This window comes from Lissotriton vulgaris, chromosome 6 (assembly GCF_964263255.1).
Source record: "Lissotriton vulgaris chromosome 6, aLisVul1.2, whole genome shotgun sequence".
NCBI lineage: Eukaryota > Metazoa > Chordata > Amphibia > Caudata > Salamandridae > Lissotriton > Lissotriton vulgaris.
Window position 1 is genome coordinate 1,576,019,062 of NC_141694.1, and position 26,021 is coordinate 1,576,045,082.

Sequence of the window (26,021 nt, forward strand, 5' to 3'; positions counted from 1 at the left end):
TTCCAAAGGAGCTGTCTCAGCACACTCACTATTACCTTGACACCAGTCTTTTGTCACCTCAGATATCTTGGGACCAGGGCAGGAAGTAGGTATATTCTGGACCCATCTAATGGGATTAAACTCAAGAAAGTTTTTCCACTTCAAAGCTGGCCTCATGTATAAATAATGGACCCTTAGACCAACTCCTCAGAATACCCCCACACCCGCAGACGACTTCAGAAGGGCTGCCTTACACTCACAAGGAATGCCCTCCTGCTTGAGGCCTGTCTTATTTCTCAGAGGACTGACCTGCTTTTTGTGGAATGTCTTATTTCTCAGAGGCCTGCCTTATTTCTCAGAATATTGCCTTGTTGCTACCAGAGGACTGCCATGCTGCTTGAGGCCTGGCTTTTTCTTCATAGGACTGCCCCGGTGCTTTTGCCATGCCTTCCTGCTTGAATGAAGGAGGACCACTTCCTTGAACACAGGACTACTAGAGTGACTCCATGGGCCAGGTGACAGACCTCCTTTTCTGAGCTATAGGGACACAACTAGCTCCAGAGGCCTTCCTGCAACCGTCCATCTGACCTTCTGCAACTGTCTCCTCCTGGACCTGCCACTTGACCTACCTGGACCTGCAACTGAACCTGCCTGAGCCCAACAGAATCTGTTACTTTGTCTCTGTCTAGTATGAACAGCTACCCGCAGTAAGTGATTACTACTCCTTGGCATTATTTGTACTACATATCTTCCGTTCTACTGATTGGATTTTTATCATGTTTGTCTCATTTAATTTATTACATTTTACTCTCTTTTTGTTGTGTTTTCACTTTTAGTACTGCTTATGTGCTTCACAAATAGTTAAAAGAGTGCCTCTAAGGTAAGCCTGATTACTGTTGTGCCAATCCCCCTGACCAGAAGTTAGGAACAGGTTAATTTAGTGACTTTTGCGGATCACCCCGACAAGGATTGTGGTTGTTTCTTGAGAAGGGGGTTTTAACCCCCTCAATCAAAAACCTAATTTCTTACATCCACTCAAGCCTTTTTCTCTCTACAGCTCTTTCTTAAACCCTTCTATATCCAAGTCTCAAACTTAACTTACACATCTTCATTAATGTCTGAGTCCTTCTGCATGTAGATTCTAATGTCCCCTTCCCTTCAGAATCCCTTTCTCTTGCACACAGTCACATACATGCTGTCTCTTTCCTCTCATGTAAATGTAGCATTTTCTTCTGATTTGATGGTACAGTCTGAAACTTGTACTGCAATCAGCCTCAACTCCAGAGCTCTCATCGCGAACAGCCAGCCGTAAACGGAACACATCCAGATGCCTATAAATGACTCATACATCAGTATGCAAGAGTCCAAAACTACAGCAAATGATATTTGAGAAAAGCAAATTCGCTCCAATAATGCAATTTGTAGTAAAAAATGAAATATAAACATGTATTGTATCAATCACATGGATTATCTTAAAGAATTTTACAATCATTGTCAGAAAATCAATCTGTATTTTTGCCTGGCCAGCAACCATAACCCCACCAGTCCCACATGCCAGCAGCCACTATTTTTCCTCACCCTATTAACATTGAGACTTAGCAGTCATTCTCTTATAAAGCAGTTTAGCAATTTGGCCCAAGGTTAGCAGGATCCTGCCCTTCCAAATCTCTGAGCTAGTCTCCACTATGTGCCTGGGCCTGTATCTGTTGCTTTCCTATCAATTCCAATCTCCGGGGAGAATAGAAGGGGTGCGATTTTATATCGACCCCCTGGCTCGAGTGTGGATTTTTCGATCACACTTATGGAGGTCCTGGCTCCATTCATCTCAAACAATCAGATTTTCCTATTAGTTGGGGATTTCAACTTCCACAGTGAACTGGAGACCTGCATGGAGGCCAGAACACTTCTCACTGATATGGAACATTTAGGTCTGAAAAAAATGAATCAGGGACCTACACATGAGGCAGGCCATACGTTGGACTTGGTGTTCTCCAACTCATTTTTAAATATGTGCCCATCCTCCATTCAAGCAGAATGGACTGATCATTATATTTTAAAATGTTATACTAAGCCCATGTGTAAATCAAGTGTACCGACTGCCTTGCCGACCAAAAGAAGACCATGGCACAAACTTACACAGGACACCTTTCGAGAGGCTTATCAAGCCCCTATAATTAATGAGCATGAGGGAATAATGCCAACTGAGCTCTATCGCTTTACAAATGCCATAAATGAAGCAATTGATGGTACCATACCACTTAAAACGTATAAACCCCGCCAAGCAGCCAGACAAGAAGTCTGGTACTCCGAAGACCTGAGACACATGAAACAAAAGACCAGGAAGCTTGAAAAAGTGTGGAGACATTCTCGGAAGCCGGAGGATAAACAATGCTACCTAACATCCCTTAGATCCTATTATAAGGCAATAAGGTTGGCTCGGAAAAGCCACATTGCGATGCAACTTGCAGAGGCTGGGAAGGACTCTAAAGTTCTTTTTCAAATCCTGCAAACTTTTACCAAGCCTGTAGCATGCGAAACGGCGGAGATTGCTTCCCAAGAATTATGTGATAGGATTTCTTCCTTTTTTATGAATAAAATTGACACGATTTATGCTAAGATATTAGCCACTAAATCTATGGAAGTGGCCGATCCTAACAACCTCCCTCATAACAGTATTCAGCAGAACACACTGGCCAATCGTTTAAAAAACTTTCCCCCTATTTCTTTGGAAGAAGTCACCTCCCTTATTAAAGTAATTAAGAGCGGTAGTCCGCAGGATACTGTTCCCGCCCGGATCATGCCTATGCTGGCCGATATTCTTGGTCCAGATATACAGAAACTGATCAATCTGTCTTTAAGCACGGGAGAAGTCCCGAGAGATTGGAAACGGGCATTGGTAAGACCGCTAAGGAAAAATACCACCATTCCTTGGACGGATCTTGCCAACCTGCGACCCATTTCTCTCCTCCCCTTTATGGGCAAGATGATGGAGAAGTTCGTTAATGGACATCTGTCCAGATTTGTTGAGGAGACACATGGACTGGATCCCTCTCAGTCGGGCTTCAGGCCGAGACATAGCACCGAGACCACCTTGCTGTCAGTCGCAGACGATCTACGTATGTACCAGGATGGGGGTTATTCCGTCATCCTGGTTCTGCTGGATCTGTCTGCGGCGTTCGACACCGTGTCTCATGACATCATGACCACCAGACTTGTTAACATCGGTCTGGAAGGTGTAGCTCTGGCATGGCTGAGGAGTTTCCTGACCGACCGCACCCAGACTGTCACCTTGGGTGCTTACCGGTCAGAGGAGTTGGGGATCTCAAAGGGGGTGCCACAGGGGTCTTGCTTAAGCCCGACCCTGTTTAATATCTATGTGGCCCCCCTGGCTAACATCATGAGATCCCATGGGTTCATCCCTATGTCATACGCGGATGACACTCAACTCCTCTTCCTGTTTAAACATCTTACGGATACGGTCAGGAACTCTTTTTCCTTGGGGATGAAGGCAGTAGCCCACTGGATGGCATCAAACTTCCTGCAATGCAATGTGGCAAAAACGGAAGTGATGCTGTTCGGTCAGGCAAAGCTCCTATGGTCACCAGACTGGTGGCCGCAAGACCTTGGCCCAGTCCCAGAGCCAAAGCAGGTGGTAAAAAATCTCGGTGTACGACTGGACCAGGAACTCTCTTTAAAACAAAACAGCAATCAAGTAGTGGGTTCATGCTTCCATGTGATCGCCATGCTGAGGAAAGTCTTCCCCTTGCTCCCTGACACAACTAGGAGAACGTTAGTGCAGGCCCTTATACTGAGTCGACTGGACTACTGCAACGGGCTGCTCCTGTCAGTCAACGAGGGAGTTATCGCGAGATTGCAGGTAGTCCAGAATACGGCGGCCCGTCTTGTCCTAAATCAGCCTCCCCGCACACCATCGAAGCCTCTCCTGAACACCCTACATTGGCTGCCTATCAAACAAAGGGTGAAATACAAGATAGGATGCACTATACATAAAAGTCTCCAGAATAAAGGCCCAGAGTATCTAAACAATAGATTCTCTCTCTATAGGCCCGCTCGATCCTTGAGATCCAGTGAACAAGGTCTTTTACAAGTTCCAAGAGCCAGAAAGACCAGACATGGTGGAAGAGCTTTGTCCATTGCCGGACCAAGATTGTGGAACAGCCTTCCTCTCTCTTTGAGACTCTGTCAGGAGTATCTCCTATTTAGGAAACAGTTAAAAACCTTTTTATTTCCTAATTAATTACTACCATCTGCCTACCTATTGTTACAAGCTGAAAGGTTTCTCAAAGGCGCGGAGATACTCCTCCGGGAGATGATCCTAGCGCGATATAAACCTGCTAATAATAATAATAATAATAATAATAATAGTAAATAATAATAATAATAATAATAATAATAATAATAATAATAATAATAATTGTATTCATCAACGACCCATACAGATGAACACACGCTCGACCTCATCTTCTCTGCCAGTGGGAAACATCATCTACAGCCACACCACCAAACTCCCCTGGACTGACCACCACTGCCTAGACCTCACCACCATCAACATCGCCCCTTCAGCAGCAGCTGGACCAAGGCCACTGAAGAACTCATTATCAACTCCCTCCGCACAACCACTCCAGCAACGCCCACGGACGTCAACACCGCAGAATGCAGCCTCCATCAATGGATCTCCAACTACGCTGACAGCCTGGCTCCCCCCAAGAGAAGACCAGGCAAACAATGATCCAAGGCAGCCTGCTGCTGTTACCCGTCCTCCACGAATCCTGACGCACCTGTAGACCTCTTGAGAAGAAATGGAGGAGCAACAAAACTCCGGAAACTCGTGCGAACTTCAAGTCTGCCATCAACACACACCACAAGCTCCTAAAAACCAATAAGAAAACGGCCATTTGAGACAGAATCAACAATAACTCACACAACTGCAAAGAACTCTTCGCCATCATCAAGGAGTTCACTAGGCCCAACAGCGAGACCGCAGATGTTCCCACCTCCCAAGACAACTGCAACAAACTCGGCTATTTCTTCCACCACAAGATCAGGAAGATCTACGACACCCTAGACCCAGCAGACACAACCGGCATCATCACAGACAACTAAGCTGCCCTTCAACAGACCATGCTCTGCTGGACCCCGCTCACTACAGAGGACACACTCAAGACTATGAAGAGCATCCACTCAGGGGCCTCTACAGATCCATGTCATTACCACATCTTCCACAGAGCAGCCTCCGCCATTGCCCCCCAGTTATGCCGCACGATCAACTGCTCCATCGAAACCACCACATTTCCCGATGACTGTAAACACACACCATAACCAACCACCTGCTAAAGAAGCCTACCGTAGACCCGACAGACCTCAAGAACTTCAGACCAATCTCCCTTCTCCCCTTCCCAGCCAGGGGCATTAACGTCCAACTTGCCGGGTTCATCAAAGAGAAGCACATCCTGTACACCTCCAAATCCAACTTCAGAAGCAACCACTGCACAGAGACTACACTCCTCACTGCCACTGACGACATCCGCTCCCTCCTCAACTGGGGCAAAACAGCAGCCCTCAGCCTACTCGACCTCTCTGCAGCCTTTGACACCTTTTCCCACCGCACCTTAATCACCATATTCCACAATGCTGGCATCTGCAACAGGGCTCTGGACTTGATCCACTTCTTCCTCACTGGCTGAGCCCAGTGAGTCAGACTACTCCTGTTCCTCTCAGAGGCCTCGGCGATCAGCTGTGGAGCTCTGTAGAGCTCCTCCCTGAACCCTACTCTTTTCAACGTCTACATGGCCCCCCTCGAAGCAATAATCCGGAGGCACAGACTCAACATCCTATCTTACGCTAACGACAACCAGCTGATCCTCTCCCTCACCAATGAACCTTCAACCACCAAAACCAGCTTCCACAGTGGAATAGAGGCCGTCGCGACATGGATGAAGGGAAGCTGCCTCAAGCTAATCTCGGAAGTCTCCAGGTGCCTAGCCTGGGTGCTCCCCCCGCTCTGATGGACCATGCACGCAACCTTGGCATCATACTGAACTCTTCACTCATGAGGGCCTGCCAAATCAACGCTACTTCTGCAGCCTGCTTCCACACGCTCTTCCTACCCCAAAACATTTTCAGATTGATCCCCACAGAGTCCAGAAGAATGGTCAACCACAAACTCATCACCAGCACACTTGACTACAGCAACACATTCTACACCGGCACACCCGGAAACAGCTCAGAGGTAGAGTACATCCAAAATGATGCCCCCAGACTGGTCTTTGACATCCCCACCTACAGCCACATCATGCACCACCTCCCACAACTCCACTGGCTTCCAGTCAACAAAAGAGTCATTTTCAAGCTCTTCACATTCTCCCACAGAGCTCTACACAACGAAGGACCAGTATACCTGACCCACTGCCTCACATTCCAGATACCAACCAGTCAACTCTGATCTGCCCATTTCACCCTCGCCTCATTCCCCAATATCAACAAGACCTAAACAGGAGGAAGATAGTTCTCCTACCTCGCTGCCAAGACATGGAACTCCCTGCACCATATGCAATCAGCGACTCAGTTCAGGAAGGAGCTCAAGACTTGGCTCTTCGAATAATCCGCTACCCAGTCCCACCAGCAGCCCACCTAAGCGCCTTGAGACCCTCACTGGGGTGTAGCTGCAATTTACAAGTCCCCTGATTGATTGATCTCTCCCAGTAGTAAATGCAGAGCAAGTTTCAGAATGACACTCAAAAAGAAATTTCATGTGGTGCAGGGCGGGATGGGCCACTTAATTCTTCTCTGCCCCATTGCCATTGCATCGGCTGCACCCCTTTAAACACTGCCCCTGGGACTAAGACTAGGTTCTTTCACATGCCCAGAGAGAACTCCCAGAGGTTGACTGACAAAATCAGCCTCCCCACCAGAGCCTTTTGCTGTGTGAAATCAGCCTCTGCAGGGCCCTGCAGTAAATGTATGAGGCCTCTTGGAGACACGTCATGAATACAGCTTCCATCCTTGCCCCATTGAAAGATTTTTAGGAATTAAAAAAGTGATTACGTCTAAAGGGAAAACCTGGACCAGGTCAAGAATGCAAATACATCCCAGCAAGAGGGCGACTCCAACAGTTACAAAATCTAGCTTTGTCCCACTCAGAGCTTTTGACACCAAACTCAACAGCTTCAGCTTGCCAATGATGCATCCTTCCGATACTAGCCTTTATCTTGGACCCTTGCACCACTGATGGATTTTGACTTCAATTTCGGAGACGTAGTCCGAACGTAAAAACTTTGACTAGGATGATCTGCCTTGTTTATCTGACCTCCGCTGCATCGCTGTATACCTGAAATTGTGTGTACGTCTAGATAAACCACAAACTGTTACTAGTAATTGGTGCCTTACATGTTATAGATATCATTGCTCCTTATCCAATTTTAAAGATTTTGGTGAATTTTTCTTATTAATATTTTCTAGTTCTAAATGGATGCCCACATTGTCTTTGGAAATATATTCCTAGAAATGAGTTTTATTATATTTTCCTAATGTCACAATGCAATTCGCACTGGTTTTTACATGAGCAGAGATACTCACCAATAGATGATGTTTCATTTTTAAATGAAAACCTATAGTAAGAAATTGGGCTAATGGTTGGAAGGGGTAGAACCTCACTCAGGGAACAACCACCATCCCCGTTAGGGTGAACCACAAACGTCCCTAAATTAAACCGTGCTTAAACCTTGGGTAATTTGGCACAAAACAGTAGGGCTTGATTCAGAGGCAAAAGGTACATTATTCATGGAGCACACAAAATGTAATAAAGTGAAAACACAACACATAAACCAATTTAGAAGAGTAGATTTTAATTAATAAAATGATACCAAAGAGACACAAATGTAATCAGCAGACCAGAAGATATTCAATTTTAAAGTTTTATGTAAAAATACTGCCTAAAATCACAATTCTCCACTTACGGTCATCTCGTCACCCAAGGCCAAGCTATAGTCACAAGTTCAGGTCAACCCCCTCTGAGCGTGGGCCAGATACAAGAACCAGATTAGTCCTGCTGAAAACATACCTTTGCAGTGAAGAGTTCTGTTAGGTTTGATGGAAGTCATGATGTAAGAGAGGCTTTTGTAGTGGATAGCAGGTCAAGCGTCGCATACAGTCATTGCTATAGTGTGAAGACCCGTTCGTCGTTGGAGCTTCGCTCTAGTAGTTGTTGCTGCAGTGAAAAGTGCAGGTATCACTTTGCCGGTAAATGTGGACATCCACTGTTGTCGCAAAGGACAGGTATCATCAAAGTAGCGCAGTGGCATTTGTCAAAGGCTTGCCTTGAGTGGGCCTGTTCGGATCACAAGGAGACCAAACCTCTGGATTTTCATATTTTCTTCTTGGAAGAGCTCCCAATGATGTTGGCCAAGAGTTCTGGACTTGGGGGGAACATCTAGGGGATCAGGACTCACTGCACCAAAGGCTAAACGTAGGGCTCAGGCAGCTTCAGGCAGGTTCAGTTTTAGCTGGACGACTGCAAAAAGAACAATTGATGGACAGAATGCTGAACAACGTCAAACATTCACCCCAGTACATAGATCTGGGCCTAAATCCATCATTTTCTTGCTTCCCATGCCATTCCAGTTTAAACTCAGCCATATGCAAATCAGTCTTGACCCTGTTCCCCATGGGAACAGTCCAGACTGAAATGCCATACCAGGTCCTCCATGGAGAGAAAAAAGCATCCTGGGTGCCGGTTTTGGGGTATCACCCCTCATCAGACAGACTAGCTTGATGCCAGTATCATGAGAGCACAGGACCCATGGGGTGACAAATGCAAAAGGAACAATTGATGGACAGAATGCTGAATAATGTCAAACATTCACCCCAGTACAGGGATCAGGGTCTAAATAAATCATTATTTTGTCTCCCATGCCATTCCAGTTTAATTCCAACTATATGCAAATCAGTCTTGAAACTTCTCCCCATGGGAACAGTCCAGCCCAAACTGCCAGCCCAGGTCCACACTGGACCGGAAACAAGCATCCTGGGACTGATTTTGGGCTATCACCCCTTATCAGCCAGGTTAGCTTTAAACCAGTGGCACAGGGAGCCTGGGACCCACGTCTGTGCACACCATGCGCAATTATGGCGAGAGAGCAAAAGACACTCAATTAATGGGTGGAAAGCGGAACAAATTAACCATTCACCCCCAGTCAAGAGATCTGGGTTTAATCCATTGTTCTTTTGCTCACCATGCCACCCCATCTTAGACCAAGTCATTTGCAAATCAGTAATGACCCTGCTCCTCATGGGAACAGTTCAGAAGAACTGCCCAGCCAGGTCCTCCTGGGACCAGAAACAAGCATCCTGGGACCGATTTTGGGATATCACACCTCATCAGTCAGGCTAGCTTGAATCTAGTGGCTAACCACGCAATTTGAATCAAAACTGCTTATTCTTCACCTATACAGTCTTGCAAGTTTTCTTTTGGAGGGGCGAGGCAAAAGAAAATTCTACACCCTCTCTTCCTATTGACAGTGCGCACAATGTTTGTCAAGGTCTTTAGGTTCTGCTTTAAATTTTTTATTAAAGAAGTAAAGGTATCACAGGAAAATCGGTGATATTTACTGCTAAGGTTTTAACATTTTATTCACCTATTTTATGGGCAGCATTTTCTTTAGATCCTATTCTCTCTATTTTAGTGACATTTTTTAAACACTTGAATTTCTTTCAAGATTCAAGGATGTGATCACTGTGGGCCCATTAGTGACAGCGTGACACCAACCTCAAATATATGACCCCACCTCTAATGCTCATTTTTTGATGTATTTGATAGTTGTCATTCTCTGACCAAGTGCCCAAATTTGATAGCAAAAAGAAATGGTCATAAAAGGGCAGTGTTACTCATTTATTTTCACAGGTGTGAATGAGCTTCTTTAGTTGGGGAGCTTTACTTGCTCACCAACTAATGGTGCAGTGCACACCTCCGGTGTGATTAAAAGTTGGGCACGCCTTGAAAAAGCCGGAATGGCCTGCCCATTATAGTGTAGCTTCTCCAGTCTTGTAGGCAGCTAATGTGAACACAGTGTGGTAGCTGTCCGTTTAGGTGTGAAGTCTTTGATTGGCGTGGGTATTAGACTAATATGGATCTCTTCCACTGGCCCTGTCACTCTGCCTCTTTTCCCAAAGGTGTTCTCAAAAAACGTTTAAAGAATGTAGTCATACTCGGCATTCTCGTGGACCTGTGACACCATGGTGCTATACTCGATTTAATATTTCTAATGTGTTTGTTTACTTCCAGGAAATTGATCATTCTAAATCCTCTTTAATTGATTAAGAAATCCTTATGACCACTCCAATAATAATATATCTATTGAAGTAATTCTGTGCCAACTGACCTTTCTCTGTAGTACAGCCACTGACAGAACTTTTAAACCTCTGTAAGTTTTTCTTCTTCCGACCCCTTTTCTTTTACTGTGTTGACGTTGAAGCCATGCTGTTTATTTATACATTGGATATTTTTCAGGATAGAAACCCACAGTCTCTTCTTCTTCTTTGCTCCTCGGAGATACAGATAATCTTGTCTCTTTGAATGAATACTCTGTAGGGCGATTTACAAAGGCCTCAAATGATTATTCGCCTTTTGCAGCACCTTTTCTCTGTACTCCACGTTTCAGTGCGCTAGTGAGGAACGGTAGCGGCTTGACCGTCACTTGCCCTTGGAATTCCAGCCTCTCTTTCTGAGGGCCCCCGGATAGCCTCCTGAACACCTGCACTATTCCCATCTGCGAGTTACTGCCTTCAAGCCTTAGGTCAGTTAAGGAGTGTTTTACTACTCTTGCACGGACGTGGACCAGAATTGAAGACCCCATCTTTAGCAGATCACAGGGGTAACTTTTCACGGTAATTGTCTCTTTTACCCAGAGTAATGTACCCGAGGCAGCCGTAATGTTGCTTTCAACATCTGTTTTGCCTGGCAGCTTTTTCCTCAAGAATGACAATCATGAGAAGCTGGCTCAGGGTCGTCCTGATAATGACCTTATGCAGGGTTAAAACCTTGACATCACTAAGTAGACAAGGGAAGTGTTTTGTGTATTTCATGTGCTGCTTAATTATCCAACACGAGTCTTTGAAAATAGTTTAATACAAGAGTTTAGTGCAGTTCTTCCCTAACGCTCACTTTTTTTTTTTTTTACTGAAACTGTGCAGCTACACTCTGAAGCCACCAGAGCACTACGCGCTTTCTGAATTGCCATATATCACGTAAGGAGTGAATGTTAGTTGCATCTAAAATGACTTTTCTAAAGTCTGCTTATTTAAATTGTTACTTCTGTTGATACACTATGGTAGTTAACTTGTATTAAGTCCAGATTTCACTAAATAATAAATGTGCACATTAATATTTTTCATTAAATGCATGATTGTCTGTTAATGTAAGACTAGTGCACACCAGTGTTCCTAATATATCCTAATTACCAGATTCCAGGAGCGTGTTTACCAGCTTCAATAATGCAGCAGGTATAGTGTTACCAGTGAACAGGTAAGTAATGGGTCCGATATCCCACATATTATGGATGTATTTTACTGTCCAGCCACTGGACCGGAGGGTAATTTACTTGTACCATGGTCCACGGCATCACTGCGTCACCAGAACCATCTTTCTTTCTGCTACATTGGGTAGCCCTGTTTTTGTCATACACACTATTTGTTAGCTTTTTGGACTCTGTGCACTCTACCGCTGCTAACCAGTGCTAACATGCTTGTCCTCTCTCCTCTAAACATGGTAACATTGATTGCACACAATTGGCAGCCGTAATTTACATAGAGGTTCTTAGTAAAGTGGAACTACATGTACTCATGGCCTATAAATGAAATGTTTCTAGTGAGCCTGCAGCACTCCTCATGACACTCACTTGAAGAGCCTTTCTAATCACGATATAGCGCCGGGACGCCCCTTCGCTGGGGCAGCTGTGCGCTCAAAAAATCAATTAACATAACATAACATAACATGTCTCAGGTTTGCTATGGGAATATGTATGCAGTTTTAAACTTACAACTCGACCTGGCAAACTAAACCTTTTGCCAAGCCTAAAACTCCCTTTTTTCAAAACATATAAGTAACCCCTAGGATAGGCCCTAAAAAATGTTGGATATGTACTTTTAAATTTACATGTCCTGGCAGTGAAAAACTCTAAAAAATCGAGGGATAATTGGAAGAGCAAAGTGTTCAACAAGAAAAACCTAGGTGCATATTATCAAGTAATGAAGATAAAATTATCGCCGCTTTAGCGGCAGGAAACTGCTGCTAAAGCAGCGATAATGGGCTTGATAATATGCCCTTGTGAATTCCCATTGAAGCCCTTGTTCAGGTGTGAACATGGGCTTCTATTGGAATTCTCAAGGGCATATTATCAAGCACAATATCGCCGCTTTAGCGGCTGTTTCCTGCCCCTAAAGTGGCTGTAATTTTGTCTCCGTTCTTGATAATATGCCCCTGAGTCTGCCACAGGAGGGAGCTGGGCAAAAGTAAAGGGGTATGCCTCTGAAAAAATTGAAAGTGGGGGTCTGTATCCCTTATTTCAAACCAGTAAGAGCAGCATAAGGAATGCTAGGATTGAAGTCGGAGGTCACAGCGACAAGGCTCTTCAGAGTCTTCAGAATCTTCAATGCCTAGGCGCCGCGGAGGAGCTGAATGTGGAGTCGGCGCTTCTGGTAGTGGTACTAGGAGAACCAGGGGAGTGTGGCATGCTGAACGCTCAAGATAAGATGGCCAGGTCCATGATAGAGGCCGCCCAGGACTGATTTTAATTTTTGTCGAGTTTCTAACAGAAATTAAATCTATTAAAGCTAAGCAGGAGAAAATGGCCAATGAACTGCGTGAACGGGTGGATTCAGTCTGTGTGAAATTATGGGTCTCTCCTCCAGATTGAGTGAAATTGAGCAACGAATTTCTGAATGTAAGAATAAGAAACATAACCTGGAAAAAAGCAAAGAGCACCTCAAGAAGGAGGTTGGGTGGCTGAAGGAAAAGCAAGAACTGATGGAGAGCTATACAATGCGCTCCAACCTCCATATTACAAGAATACCGTAACATAGTGAGGATGCTGGCTCGTGGATCAAATTGGTAGAAAATCTGATCCCAATCCTTTGTGAATCCTAGATTTGACGGGACCTAATAATTACTCAAGTCTATGCATACCAGCTCATATTAGCAGTCGGACAGGCCAAGTACCATCACACTACTGATTTAGGAATGAAAGAAATGATTTTGACTAAAGCAATAAAGGAGAGGCCTTTAAGGTGGATAACTTTAAATTCTGAATGTTGCCAGACATGACTGTAGAATCAGCCCGGGGGTGGAAGGAATTCAGTACACTGATCCCGAAGTTTCAGTCAGCAGAGGGACAAGCCTCAATAATTCAGTTTTTGAAACTTAAAGCACTGTATGAGGGCTCCTTCAAAATGTTTGATAATGTGGCGGAAGCCACAACATTTCTAGAGCCACTATCTTAGCTGTGAGATGGAACTTATGAGTGTAAGTATTTTTTTAGGAATGGGTTTTGGAGGAGAGGTCTCAGTAGGTTTGAAATGGGATCCACTGTTCAGGACAGTCAAGTAACATTTTGTAGGTATCCTTCAACGTTGCATAGGAGAGCCTTGGATAAGACTAAATAGGCATTAAGTGAGCTGTATTATACCAAGTTATGTGCTTTGAATCGTACATATATGTAAAAGGTGTATGAAAAGAGTAATTTACGGGGAGATTGGTAGCTTGGCAGGCACGAGAACAAGCCACAAGCAACACAATACATGCTTTGAAATGCATGGTTTCTGGGGTGAGGTGTAAGGAAGGGGGGAAATTGGGTAAAATTATGATGGATCATTACTGAAAATAAGTGATGGATAAAGATGCCTTGGGGAAATTCTTAGCAGGTCTTAATTTCCTCACGGTACTGAAGAAGATGTGGAATATATCGGCTGCTCTTTTTCTAAAGAAGAACAGGAGGAGGTCATTAAAATGCATGGCTTGTGGGCCTGACAGCTTCTATTGTGAATTTTTAAAATCTTTTTTAGAAGTACTGGCAGACTACCTTTGTTTGTTACCAACACAATGTTGGAAGGGGGCCCATTATTTAGCATACTGAACGTTGTTCTTTTTTTAGAAACAGGGATAGATGGCGAAGGCCCAAACTCGTATCACCCAATCACTTTAATACATTTGGATGTAAAATAATTATGAAACTTTTGACTAATAGAGTCAACTTAATAGCATTAAAGTTGATCCATCCGGATCGGAGCAGCTTTATTGCCGGTTGGCGGCTCGGCACAAATACACATTATTTAGTTGACACACTGGATTAATTTTCAGTGAACAATGCATTGGTCATGGTTCTTTTACTAGCTGCAGAAAAAGCATTTGACCTCATGGTCTGGGAAATGCGTTTTAGTATTCTAGATAAATTTGGGGTTTTGTCCGGGATCTCCGACTGATATAAAAGGTGCTGAAGCCAATATCTTAATCAATGCTACAAGTCGCAAATTGCATCATTTAGTGCAATTTGCGACCCCATTGTAAATTCCTAGCACACCCAAGAATTGTAGCTTGCTGGGGTCAGCAGACCACCATGTGTGTGACTGCTTTTTGAATAAAGCTGTTTTTTAAACATGCAGACCGTTTTCCTTAAAGAAAACTGGAGGCATTTAAAAAAGAAAAATTTTACTTTTTAGTTTCATTTAAAAAAAATATTTTTGCACAAACTCACAGAGAAGAAGGGGTCCCCTGAGGACCCCTTCCCATTTGCACGTCATTTACCACATTTAAGTTGTAAGCTGTGAGTGTTTTGTGACCGCATATGTGGTCGCAAAACAATAGTACTTGGCATTGAGACTTGCTATTAGGAAGGGATGCCCCTATGGTAATAACGAGAGTCGTAAGTGCTATTTCGCGAGTCAGTGACTTGCAAAATAGCGTTTTTACATACCTGGACTCTTTTTTGCAGTTGCAAACAGGCCGATCTCCCGTCTGCACCTGCAAAAAAGGTTTGTACATCTGGCCGTAAATTTGGCGGATGCAAGACCAGTGCGTACACTCTAGAGAGGGCAGACTGGACATCTGAACATTTTTGGCAAATGTCACCCACTCTCTGAGCTCTAAATAGCACCCAATGTTTGTTAATACACATAGGGGCAGATTTAAAATAACTGGCTCATCCCCAGGGATGCGCCAGTTATTGTTCGCCGCAGCTCCGCCAACCATGGTGCGCCGGCACAGATGCATCTGTGCCGTAAAGGCGGGGCATTGCTGGAGCCTGGTCACAAGCGCGACGCAGCTCCAGCAATGCTCTGGGGGGGTCCTATCTGTCCAACGATGCGTCAAGCCTTACGCCTGCTTCAAGCAGGCACAGGGTTTTGACTCAGCATTGGTCTAAAAGTGACTGAGTGAAATCTTGTGAATTTCACTCAGCCACTTTTAGGAGGCGTTCCCGTGCAGGAACGCCCCCCCCTGTGCCAGTACGCCTCCTTATGGCGCAGGACTTTACAACGTGATGCATCTCCCAGATGCGTCACATTGTAAATACTCCGCACCATGGCGCATCTTTTGCGCCACCGCTGCGTCACAAAAGTGACGCAACGGCGGCGTAAAAGAGGCGCAATGGGCTTGCAAATCTGCCCCAATGTCGCTAGTGCTGCACTTCAGTTATATAGGTGACAACGATGACACTCGATTGATAATATTGGATCATATATATATATATATTCACTGAAAAAACCATAGGTTATAGACCATATATAGTTAGGGATTAGCATTTAAAAAACCTTATTTTATTTGCACAAAACCATTGAAATTCCATATATAGTTAGTTGCACTAACTATATATCGCGGACCCGCAATCCACTGCTAATGATGTCACATATTACATCATTCATGACATGGTCAGTGACATCACTGATGACATCACTGATGACATCTCAAATGACATCACTGATGACATCACTGATGACAACACCCAGTGACTGTATGTTTCTGTAAAGTTAGAATATGTCTTACATATTGAAGAATGAGTGGATGTATAAGTGTCTGGATGAAGGATTTAGTAGGTGCATGACTGACTGTATGAGAGAATGATTAAATGTGTCTCACTGAGTGTATGGGTTAGTGATTAAAGTGTCTTAATTTGGCAATCATTATTTATGTTGTTCTGTAAACTGCTGCATGTTTAAATCAGTAGCTATATCAGTAACTATATGGGTTATTGAATGGTTGCCCAAGTATTTGTATGGGAGACTGAGTATGTGTGTGGGTGGCTGGGAGGTGTATAACTCTGTGCATAGATGTGTGAGCAGTTGATTCCCTAGGTGTATGGGTTCAAAAGTGCATGTAGAAACAGCTGTATGGACAGTTGACTGTGTGCATGAGTATATTGGTGAGTGAATGGATATCTCAGTGCTACATGTCAAAGTAAGTACATATGTAAAACACATTCCATGTGAGAGTTGACATATATAAATAACTGAACATAAGAGCCAGTGAATGTGTGAATGGCTGTATGAATCATTGTGAACTTGTATCAAGGATTGTATAAGAGAGTAAATATGTGTTACTATATGTTTGAATAAGTAAGGTGTGTATAACTGTATAGTTGAGGAAATGGAGATGTGATTGATTCTTTGCATGACTGACTAGGTGTGTGAGTAACTCCATGGATGTGTGACAGTCTGTGAGTGCCTGTTTACACTGAGTGTATCTAAGGTTATATTAGAGTCTGAAGATGTATTATCACATAAATGATATCATCAGTGATGTAATCAGTAATGTCAAATGAGATGTCAGTGATGTCATCAGTGATGTCATTTGAGATGTCATCAGTGATGTCATCAGTGATGTCATTTGAGATGTCATCAGTGATGTCATCAGTGATGTCACTGACCATGTCATGAATGATGTAATATGTGACATCATTAGCAGTGGATTGCGGGTCCGCGATATATAGTTAGTGCAACTAACTATATATGGAATTTCAATGGTTTTGTGCAAATAAAATAAGGTTTTTTAAATGCTAATCCCTAACTATATATGGTCTATAACCTATGGTTTTTTCAGTGAATTTTCAAGGTTTTGTAAATGCAAATTCCTAACTATATATGGTCTATAACCTATGGTTTTTTCTGTGAATTTCATTGGTTTTTTAAAAGCTAATATCTATAGCTGTAAAATATATTCTTTATTAAGTGACGTATCACGTAGCCCGTGAGACGCCTCATGATGCATCGCATAACCGTGATGTATCGTCTCTGCAGCGCAAACCAAACCCAAAACGTAAGCGTGCCAGAACACGCTTAAAGATATATATATATTTTTTTAACCTTAATTAGACAAAATCCACACGTGCACATATCACAAATGTTCAAAAACACAATATGTCGGACTCCCGTTACGCTGCCGGTTAGCTGCCCGGTTAACGTATCAGGAAGCACCTTTACCGCGAAAAATCGCAATTTTTTTTTCTTTTGCCCCGCAGGGAACTTTAATAGCCCCCTCATCAATCCTAGGGGTTCAGGAGGGGTCTGCCTTACCCCTTTCATTCATTTACACCTTTTTTTTTTCCACCTCTTGTCTCTCGATCCTACCGAGAGACAAGATGGCGGCCGCTCCGGACTGTTTACAATGTTGACAGCCAATCAGCTACTCCTCAGACTCCCGTTACACTGCCGGTTAGCTTCCCTGTTAGCTGTCCGGTTAGCTGCCCGGTTCGCGTACCAAGACGCGTCTCTACGGCGAAAAAATCGGATTTTTTTTTTTTTTTTTTTTGGCCCCGCGTGGCTTTATAATATCCCCCTCATCAATCCTATGGGGTCAGAAGGGGTCTACCTTGCCCTCTTTCCTTCATTTCCCCCTTTGTTTTGGTCTCCTCTTGTCTCTCGATCCTACCGAGAGACAAGATGGCGGCCGCTCCGGACTGTTTACAATGTTGACAGCCAATCAGCTACTCCTCAGACTCCCGTTACACTGCCGGTTAGCTTCCCGGTTAGCTGCCCGGTTAGCGGCCCGGTTCGCTTACCAAGACGCGTCTCTACGGCGAAAAAATCGGATTTTTTTTTTTTTTTTTTTGGGGCCCCGCGTGGCTCAATAATATCCCCCTCATCAATCCTAGGGGGTCAGAAGGGGTCTACCTTGCCCCCTTTCCTTCATTTCCCCCTTTGTTTTGGCCTCCTCTTGTCTCTCGATCCTACCGAGAGACAAGATGGCGGCCGCTCCGGACTGTTTAGAATGTTGACAGACACCGGAGGGCCAATCAGCTTCGCATCGCAAAGTTCCGATACGCGAAAAGTTCGCTAACCGGATCGCTGCCCAGAGCGCTGTTACAGATATATATCTTGATTTAAACGTTAATTTCTCAAAATCCACTGAAGCACATATATTGAGACCTAGCAAAGGCACATCGGGCTAACAGTCCCTACAATTTTGCCAAGTTTCGTGGAAATCCATTCAGCCGTTCGGGCTAAAAGTGAGTCCAACCGCCCTATGGAAATTAACATGGGAAAAACGCGTTTTGGGACCCCCCTTTTTTCTCGGCCCCCCCTTGACGAACCCCCCCCCAAATTTTCAGGAGCTGCTCAGAAACAAAATGTGCCATTTTCCTGAAAATTTCAGCCAATTCCGTCCACAAACGCCAAAGTTATTAGACATAGAATTTTCAGAAGTCCCATAGGGAAAAAATCCTAACTATATATACCTACTGGCTATCGCCAGTAGGTAATTCATGCTGTACAATATCCACCTAACATTAATTCAGGCTGTGACGAAACTGCAAGACTTTAAATGTCGAATGTTGCTTTTTCAATCGCATTAAAAAACAGACTCATTCAAATAACCATCAAATATTTCTCGGAATACATTACCACCCGGCCGACATTTGCAAGTCTATTTTAAGTCAACCTTTTATGTCTTTTAGGAGAGCGTGGCAGAGTATGGACTATTCTATTCTAAGTTGAAATTCAATAAAAATTCAGCGGCCTAAAACCTAGCATTGTATATTACAGTGAATTCATTTCGTATTCTCTGATGTTTATGGATGGGTCTCCTGACTAGAAGCCGCCCTCTAACCTTTGCTCTGTGTCACGTGCAGAGCCTGAGCGGCTTCATTATGTGTGAAACTGCCGCATTTGCACATGCTACACAGACTGTCACTCACTGCCTGCGGGGCTCGGAACTGTATGAAAATATGTGAACGAAATATCAGACGAACTTGACCTTTTTTGTAAAAATGCGAGCCTAGAGAAAATGTTGATCCTTAATTGCGCGCTGTCAAGTGACGTTGTTATGAAAAGTATAATTATTTGATATCGATCCTCGCAAGCAGGCGCCGCGCGAGCTCTCGGCCATTATGTTGAAATATTGCTAGCAGAACATAAAACAGGTTTCCCGTTTTCATTTGTTATGTGCGTATCGTCTCTTTTATGAAACTGCATCATATCAGGCAAGCCTTCTTAATGAGTTCATCAGAAATGCTTTATTGTTCGTAAAGCAAAGATCGCATATGGAATTACCCACGGATACTAAAGCATGTCTTGGTTCGCTAATTACCCCATAACCATGGAATTCCGAAGAAGAATTAGCTTTCCTCAGTTAAAATGTGACCTAAACCCTTAGCTCACTGTTTATTTGATGGTATAAGCATCTGCAGCTTTAAATAGTTTATTTATAGTTTCACCTATTTACTTGCAGCAACATTTGGGTGAATATATTAAAAAAAGCATTCCAATTATTTTTTAGACATTGCATATAGAACACGGTGTTGTATAACTGATTTGAGATGATCACATAGGCCTGCTCAAAGCAGTCACCCAGAACCGGTACAATGGAGCATTCCATATCGTGATATGTTAAGAGCAAGAAGAAACTGTAACCCGAGGGAGGATTTTGAGACTGAACTAAAAACAAGCATCTGCAATACAATAGGTCTTGCATTCACACGAGTTTAAGGAATTGTTATTGTAAATGACAATGCCTTTATATTTATGTTTTGGTTTTTAAAACATAAATAAAATGCATTGTCATTTACAATACTATTAGCTTAATCTCTCAAAAATGTGAGGCGTATTGCATTGCAATAAACGGCCTTCTCGACAGTTGTTAGATTGTAAATGTCAGAGGAAGAGACCGACCTGCGACGTCTTCAAAGTAGTGACAAATAGTGCAGTGAAGAAGATGTGTAAGTGTTGTAAATTACACAGACACAAAGTGTGAAAGTAGAGTTACATGTGATCTGAGCTATAAACACTAACAAAGTGCTCCAACACCTTTGACTCTGTGATTACACTGTCACAGTTCAGGAGGAAGAGCAGGAGGGGGCTATTTCCTTCCCTCACCTTGATTTGAGTCTGCAGTGTGGCATTGAGTAATGTCAGTGCTATCTTTGGCCTAATAAAAAACACTCCAGCTATAGTAGGGCCTTAGCTTCCCCTCCTGGTGCAGGGCGGTCTGTGCTTTATGGCAGGCATGGACAGTGGGAGGGAAGGTCTTGGCTACAGCTCCGGCCTCGTACAGTGCCAGTGTTATTACTAGTAAGCGAGAGGTGCTGGAGTGGTGGTATTGTTGGTGGTGGTATTTGTATTGTTAGTGGTGGTACTGGCATTGGTGGTGGTGTTATTGGTAGTATTGGTTGTGCTGGTGGTATTGGGAGTGGTGGTATTGGTGGTGGTGGTATTGGTGGTAATGGTATTGGCATTGTTGGTGGTGGTACTGGTATTGGTGGGAGTGTTGTTGGTTGTAGTATTGGGTGTGGTATTGATGGTGTAATTGGTGGTGTTGTTGGCTTTGTTGGTGTTGGTGGTATTGGTGGTGGTGGTACTGGTGGTGGGGTATTGGTGGTGGTATTGGTTATGGTGGTAGATTCGGTGGTGGTATTGCTGGCAATGATATTGGTGATGTTGGTGGTACTGGTGGTGGTATTGTTATTAGTGGTGGTGGTATTGATATTGGTGGTGGTATTCGTGGTATTGTTGGTATTGATGTTAATGGTGGTGGAGTATTGGTGTTGGTGATGGTGGTGGTGGTGGTGGTATTGGTTGTATTGGTATTGGTGGTGGTTGTGGAATTGGTGGTAGTGGTATTGATGGTGGCATTAGTGGTGATGGTGGTATTGGTGGTGGTGGTATTGGAGTTGGTGGTATTGGTGGCGGTGGTATTGGTGGTGGTATTGGTTGTGGTATTTGTGGTGGTAGTATTGGTAATGGTATTGGTGGCGGTATTGGTGGTATTGGTGGTGGTGGCATTGGTGGTAGTGGTGGTGGTATTGGTCGTTGTGATGGTATTGGCGATATTGGTGGTGCTGGTGGTATTGGTGGTGGTATTGGTGGTATTGATGGTGATGGTAGTGGTGGTGGGATTTGTGCTGATGGTATTGCTATTGGTGTTGGCATTGGTGGTGGTGGTATTAGTGGTGGTAGTGGTGGTATTGGTGATAGTGATATTGGTATTGGTGGTGGTGGTATGGGTAGTATTGGTGGTGGTGGTGGTGGTTTTGGTATTGGTGGTAGTGGTATTGGTATTGGTGGTGGTGGTATTGGATTGGTGGTGGTGGTGTTGGTGGTGGTGGTATTGGTGGTGGAATTGTGGTATTGGTGGTGTTGGTATTGGTGGTGATGGTATTGATGGTGGTGGTATTGGTGGTGATAGTATTGATGGTGGTATTGGTTGTGGTGGTGGTGGTATTGATGGTGGTGACAGTATTGGTGGTGGCATTGGTGGTGGTGGTAGTATTGGTGTTGGTATTGGTGGTGGTGGTATTAGTGGTGGCAGTGGTGGTATTGGTGGTAGTGATATTGGTATTGGTGGTGGTGGTGGTGGTATTGGTATTGGTGGTAGTAGTATTGGTATTGGTGGTGGTGGTATTGGATTGGTGGTGGTGGTGTTGGCGGTGTTGGTATTGGTGGTGATGGTATTGATGGTGGTGGTATTGGTGGTGATAGTATTGGTGGTGATATTGGTTGTGGTGGTGGTGGTATTGATGGTGGTGACAGAATTGGTGGTGGCATTGGTGGTGGTATTGTGGTATTGGTAATGGTGGTGGTATTGGTGGTGGTATTTGTGGTGGTGGTGGTATTGGTGTTGGTGTTGGTGTTGGTGGTGGTGGAGCTGGGCATGGAGGGAGGGATGGTTTTGGCTGCAGCTCAAGCCTCATACAGTGCCCTTGCTATTACTAGTGAGTGAGAAGTGCTGAAGTGGTGGCATTGGTATTGGTGGTGGTGGTATTGGTGGTGGTATTGGTGGAGCCGGGATTGGTAGTATTGGTTATGGTATTAGCGGTGGTAGTGGGATTATTGGTGGTAGTGATATTAGTATTGGTGTTGGTGGGATTGGTGGTAGTGGTATTAGTGGTGTTGTTTTGGTGGTATTGGTGGTGTTATTGGTGACAGTAGTATTGGTATTGGTGGTGGTACTGGTATTGGTGGTGGTCGTATTGGTGGTGCTATTTTAGTGGTGTTGGTGTTATTGGTGGTGGTATTGGCAGTGGGATATTGGTGGTGGTATTGATATTGTTGGTGGTGGTAGATATTGGTGGAGGTGTTATTGGTGGTGGTATTTCGGTGGTGTTGGTGCTATTGGTGGTTTTGGTGGTATTGTTGGTGGGATTGGTGGTGGGGTATTGGTGCTGGTATTGGCTGTGATGGTGGTATCGGTGGTGGAATTGGTTGCGGCGGTATTTTTGGTATCGGAGGCAGTATTGGTATTGGTGGTGGTATTGGTATTGGGGTGGTGGTACTGGTATTTTTGGGGGTGTTATTGTTGGTGGCATTGGTGGTATTGGTGGTGGTGTTATTGGTGGTGATGGTGGTATTGGTGGTGGGGTATTGGTGGTGATAATGGTATAGGTTGTGGTATTGGTGATATTGGTGGTGGTGGTATTGGTGGTATTAGTGGTGGTATTGATGGTGGTGGTTGAGGTGGTGGTTTTGGTATCCGTGGTGGGATTGGTATTGGTGGAGGTGGTATTGGTGATTTTGGTGGTATTGGTGGTGGCGGTGGATTGTATTGCTGGTGGTATTGGTGGTATTAGTGGTGTAGTGGGAGTATTGGTGGTAGTGGTATTGGTGGTGGTGGTTTTAGTATTGGCAGTGGCATTGGTGGTGGTGGTATGGTATTGGTGGTGGTGGTATTGGTGGTGGTATTAGTGGTGGTGGTATTGATGGTGGTGATAGTATTGGGGTGGTACTGGTGGTGTCGGTATTGGTGGTGGTGGTGGTATTGGTGGTGGTGGTATTGGTGGTGGTATTAGTGGTGGTGGTATTGATGGTGGTGATAGTATTGGGGGTGGTACTGTTGGTGTCGGTATTGGTGGTGGTATTGGTGGGGGTGGTATTGATAGTGGTAGTATTGGTGGTGATAGTATTGGTGGCGTTATTGGTGGTGATGGTGGCAGCATTGGTGGTGGTGGTGGTATTGGTTGTATCAGTGGTGGTGGTGGTATTGGTGGTGGAATTTGTGGTATTGGTAGTGGTGGTATTGGTGGTGGTATTGGTTCAGTTCAGTGCTTTATTGTACAGTTACTAAAAACCATTACAAATAGCCATTGGCAATGATAAAAGAACAAATTATAAAAAAAAAGACAGTTAAAAACAGTACGATCTGTCAATTCATTTCCCTTATGTTTTCGTGTGGGGGGCGGACTGGTCCTCTCCCTAAGTAATTGTACATCATTGAGGTGATGCTTCAGTGTTCCGAGACAATTTAAGTCTTTAGGCCATCCTGATGTTTAGAGGTTGATGGTGTTGAGGGGGTGGTATCGGTGAGCATTTGGTCTTCCAATGTTTTGAGCCTGGATTCTGCCACTCCCAGATATTTTACCAATCGACAGGCCATTTGCACGTCATCACCTCTGAAGCAGGCCAATGTTGATTCTCTGCAGGTCCTGTTTCCTTTTTTTAAAAATAGGGGTCTCAGTAAGTTCAACCGGACTTGCAGCAGCTCTTTACAGATGTAATGAGGTGTGTGATGGTTTCCTCGTGTGTTCCGCACAGGCGGCAATTTGCTGGTTTTGGGGGGCGCAACCACGGGGGCATGTGGTCCGCTGACGGTAGTACTCCCAGTCGTACTTTTAGAAATGTTTCTTTTGTTGTTTTAGAAAAACATGTCGACAAATACGCCTGCGGAGTAAGTTTGTTATAAGTTTGTAGAGTCAGCCAGCCATGTGTTCGTTTAGCTAATGAAGCTTTGTCTTGAAGAAGGGATTCTTTCTTGATGATTTTATTTACAGTTTTTTTGAAGCCTGCCAGGTTCCCTTGCAGTGCCCATAGCTGCCTAGCCCCAGTTGGTTAATGGCGTCCTCCAAAAAGAGTCTTGCTGGGCTGTCATTTTTACTTTGTAGTTCTTTCCAGAGGAGATCATTAAGGGTGTTTGCGTCACCTCTGCTTATTTTATACCAGGTCTTAAGGTATGTTCCCTTGCGTGCTAGCTCTTCTTTAACTAACCCAAGTTCAAGTCGGATCTGCGCCGGGGAGGTATATTTCGGCAGGCCAAACATTATCCGCATTGCTCTTGAGACTACTCCATTCAAAGTTTCGGAGTCCCTGCCTCTCATCGCTTCACTTCCGTATGTGATGGAAGGAATCAGTTTTGCTTGGATCACCTGGAGGAGTGGGATGAAGTTTGGACCAGTGATCTTATTTTTGAGGTTCCTTAGAGATACTGCTATCATTAGGCCTCTCCTTTTTATTTCCTCCGCTTGTGGTTTATAGCTTCCACTGTCGTCAATGAGTACTCCCAGGTAACAGTATTTATTTGTGGTTTCCAGTTTGCTGGTGTCCAAGTACCAACTGAGTGTTGGTTTCTTCTTACGATGATTGAGACACGACTTTTGTTTTACTGTAATTAATACTCAGTTTGTTTGCTTTGGAGTAATCCGCGGTGATGTCGAAAAGCCGCTGTAGGCCAATCTGAGTCCGACTGATTAACACCAGATCGTCGGCGTAAAATAAGTTGGACAGCTGAATTCCCCCTAGTTTTGGTGGTGGTATTGGTGGTGGTTGTGGTGTTGTTGTCAATAAAACAGGCTTTTGAAAAAAACCCATCTGGTGGCTTAGTGCAGATGACATTTAACACAGATGTGCTGTTGTCAGCTTCAGCCCATTAGCACACTATTATGTGCTACCTGGAATTCACATGACTTAATTTGCTAATCATTTCTAAATCCATTTTCTTTGGGGGGGGGGGGGGCGTTGAAACAGACAAGATAATGCCTGTTTAAATTGATTGAAAGCGAGAGCCCATGTTACGGGGGCAGCAATTTATTTATTTTATTATTATTTAAAGTCTTGTAGAGTGCGTAGTCACCCAGTGGGTATCCCAGCGCTAGAACCTTTTTTTACTCACGAAGGGGTGTAGTCCGGAGAGGTGACAGTTAAGGGAAGAGTAGAGTTTTGAGGGCTTTTCTGAACCGGAGGAGGTTGGGTTCTGTTCTGAGGCTCAGAGGGAGTGCATTCCACTTGTTTCCAGTGTTTACCGAGAAGCGGCGGCCACCTATGCGGGCCTTTTTCACCTTGGGGATCGTAATGAGGTTTCCGTGCTCCGAGCGGAGCGCTCTCGATGGTCTATAGGGGGTGATCCAGTTGTTTAGTATGGGAGGGCCGGTGTTATGAAAAACCTTGTGGGCAAGACAGAGGGCCTTGAAAGTGACCCTTTCCCTGATCGGGAGCCAGTGCAGCTTCCTCAGAGCGGGCTTGGCAGATGATCTGGCCGGGGTGTTTGTTAGGAGTCGAGCTGCGGCATTTTGAGCTTTTTGCAGAGTTTGAAGAGTGGATTCTGGGGCGCCAAGGTAGATGGCATTGCTGTAGTCCAGCCTTGATAGAATTAGGCCCTGGATCAGCATGAGGCGCGACTGGAAAGGTAGGAGTGGAATTACCTTCCTGCAGGATTTAAGTAGACCGTAGCAAGTGCCGGCCGTCTTTCTTGCCTGGGTCCTGAAGGTAAGGTCAGTCTCCAGCCACACTCCGAGACTCTTGACCTCCTTCTTGGGAGTGGGGGGTTCACCCATGCAGGCGGG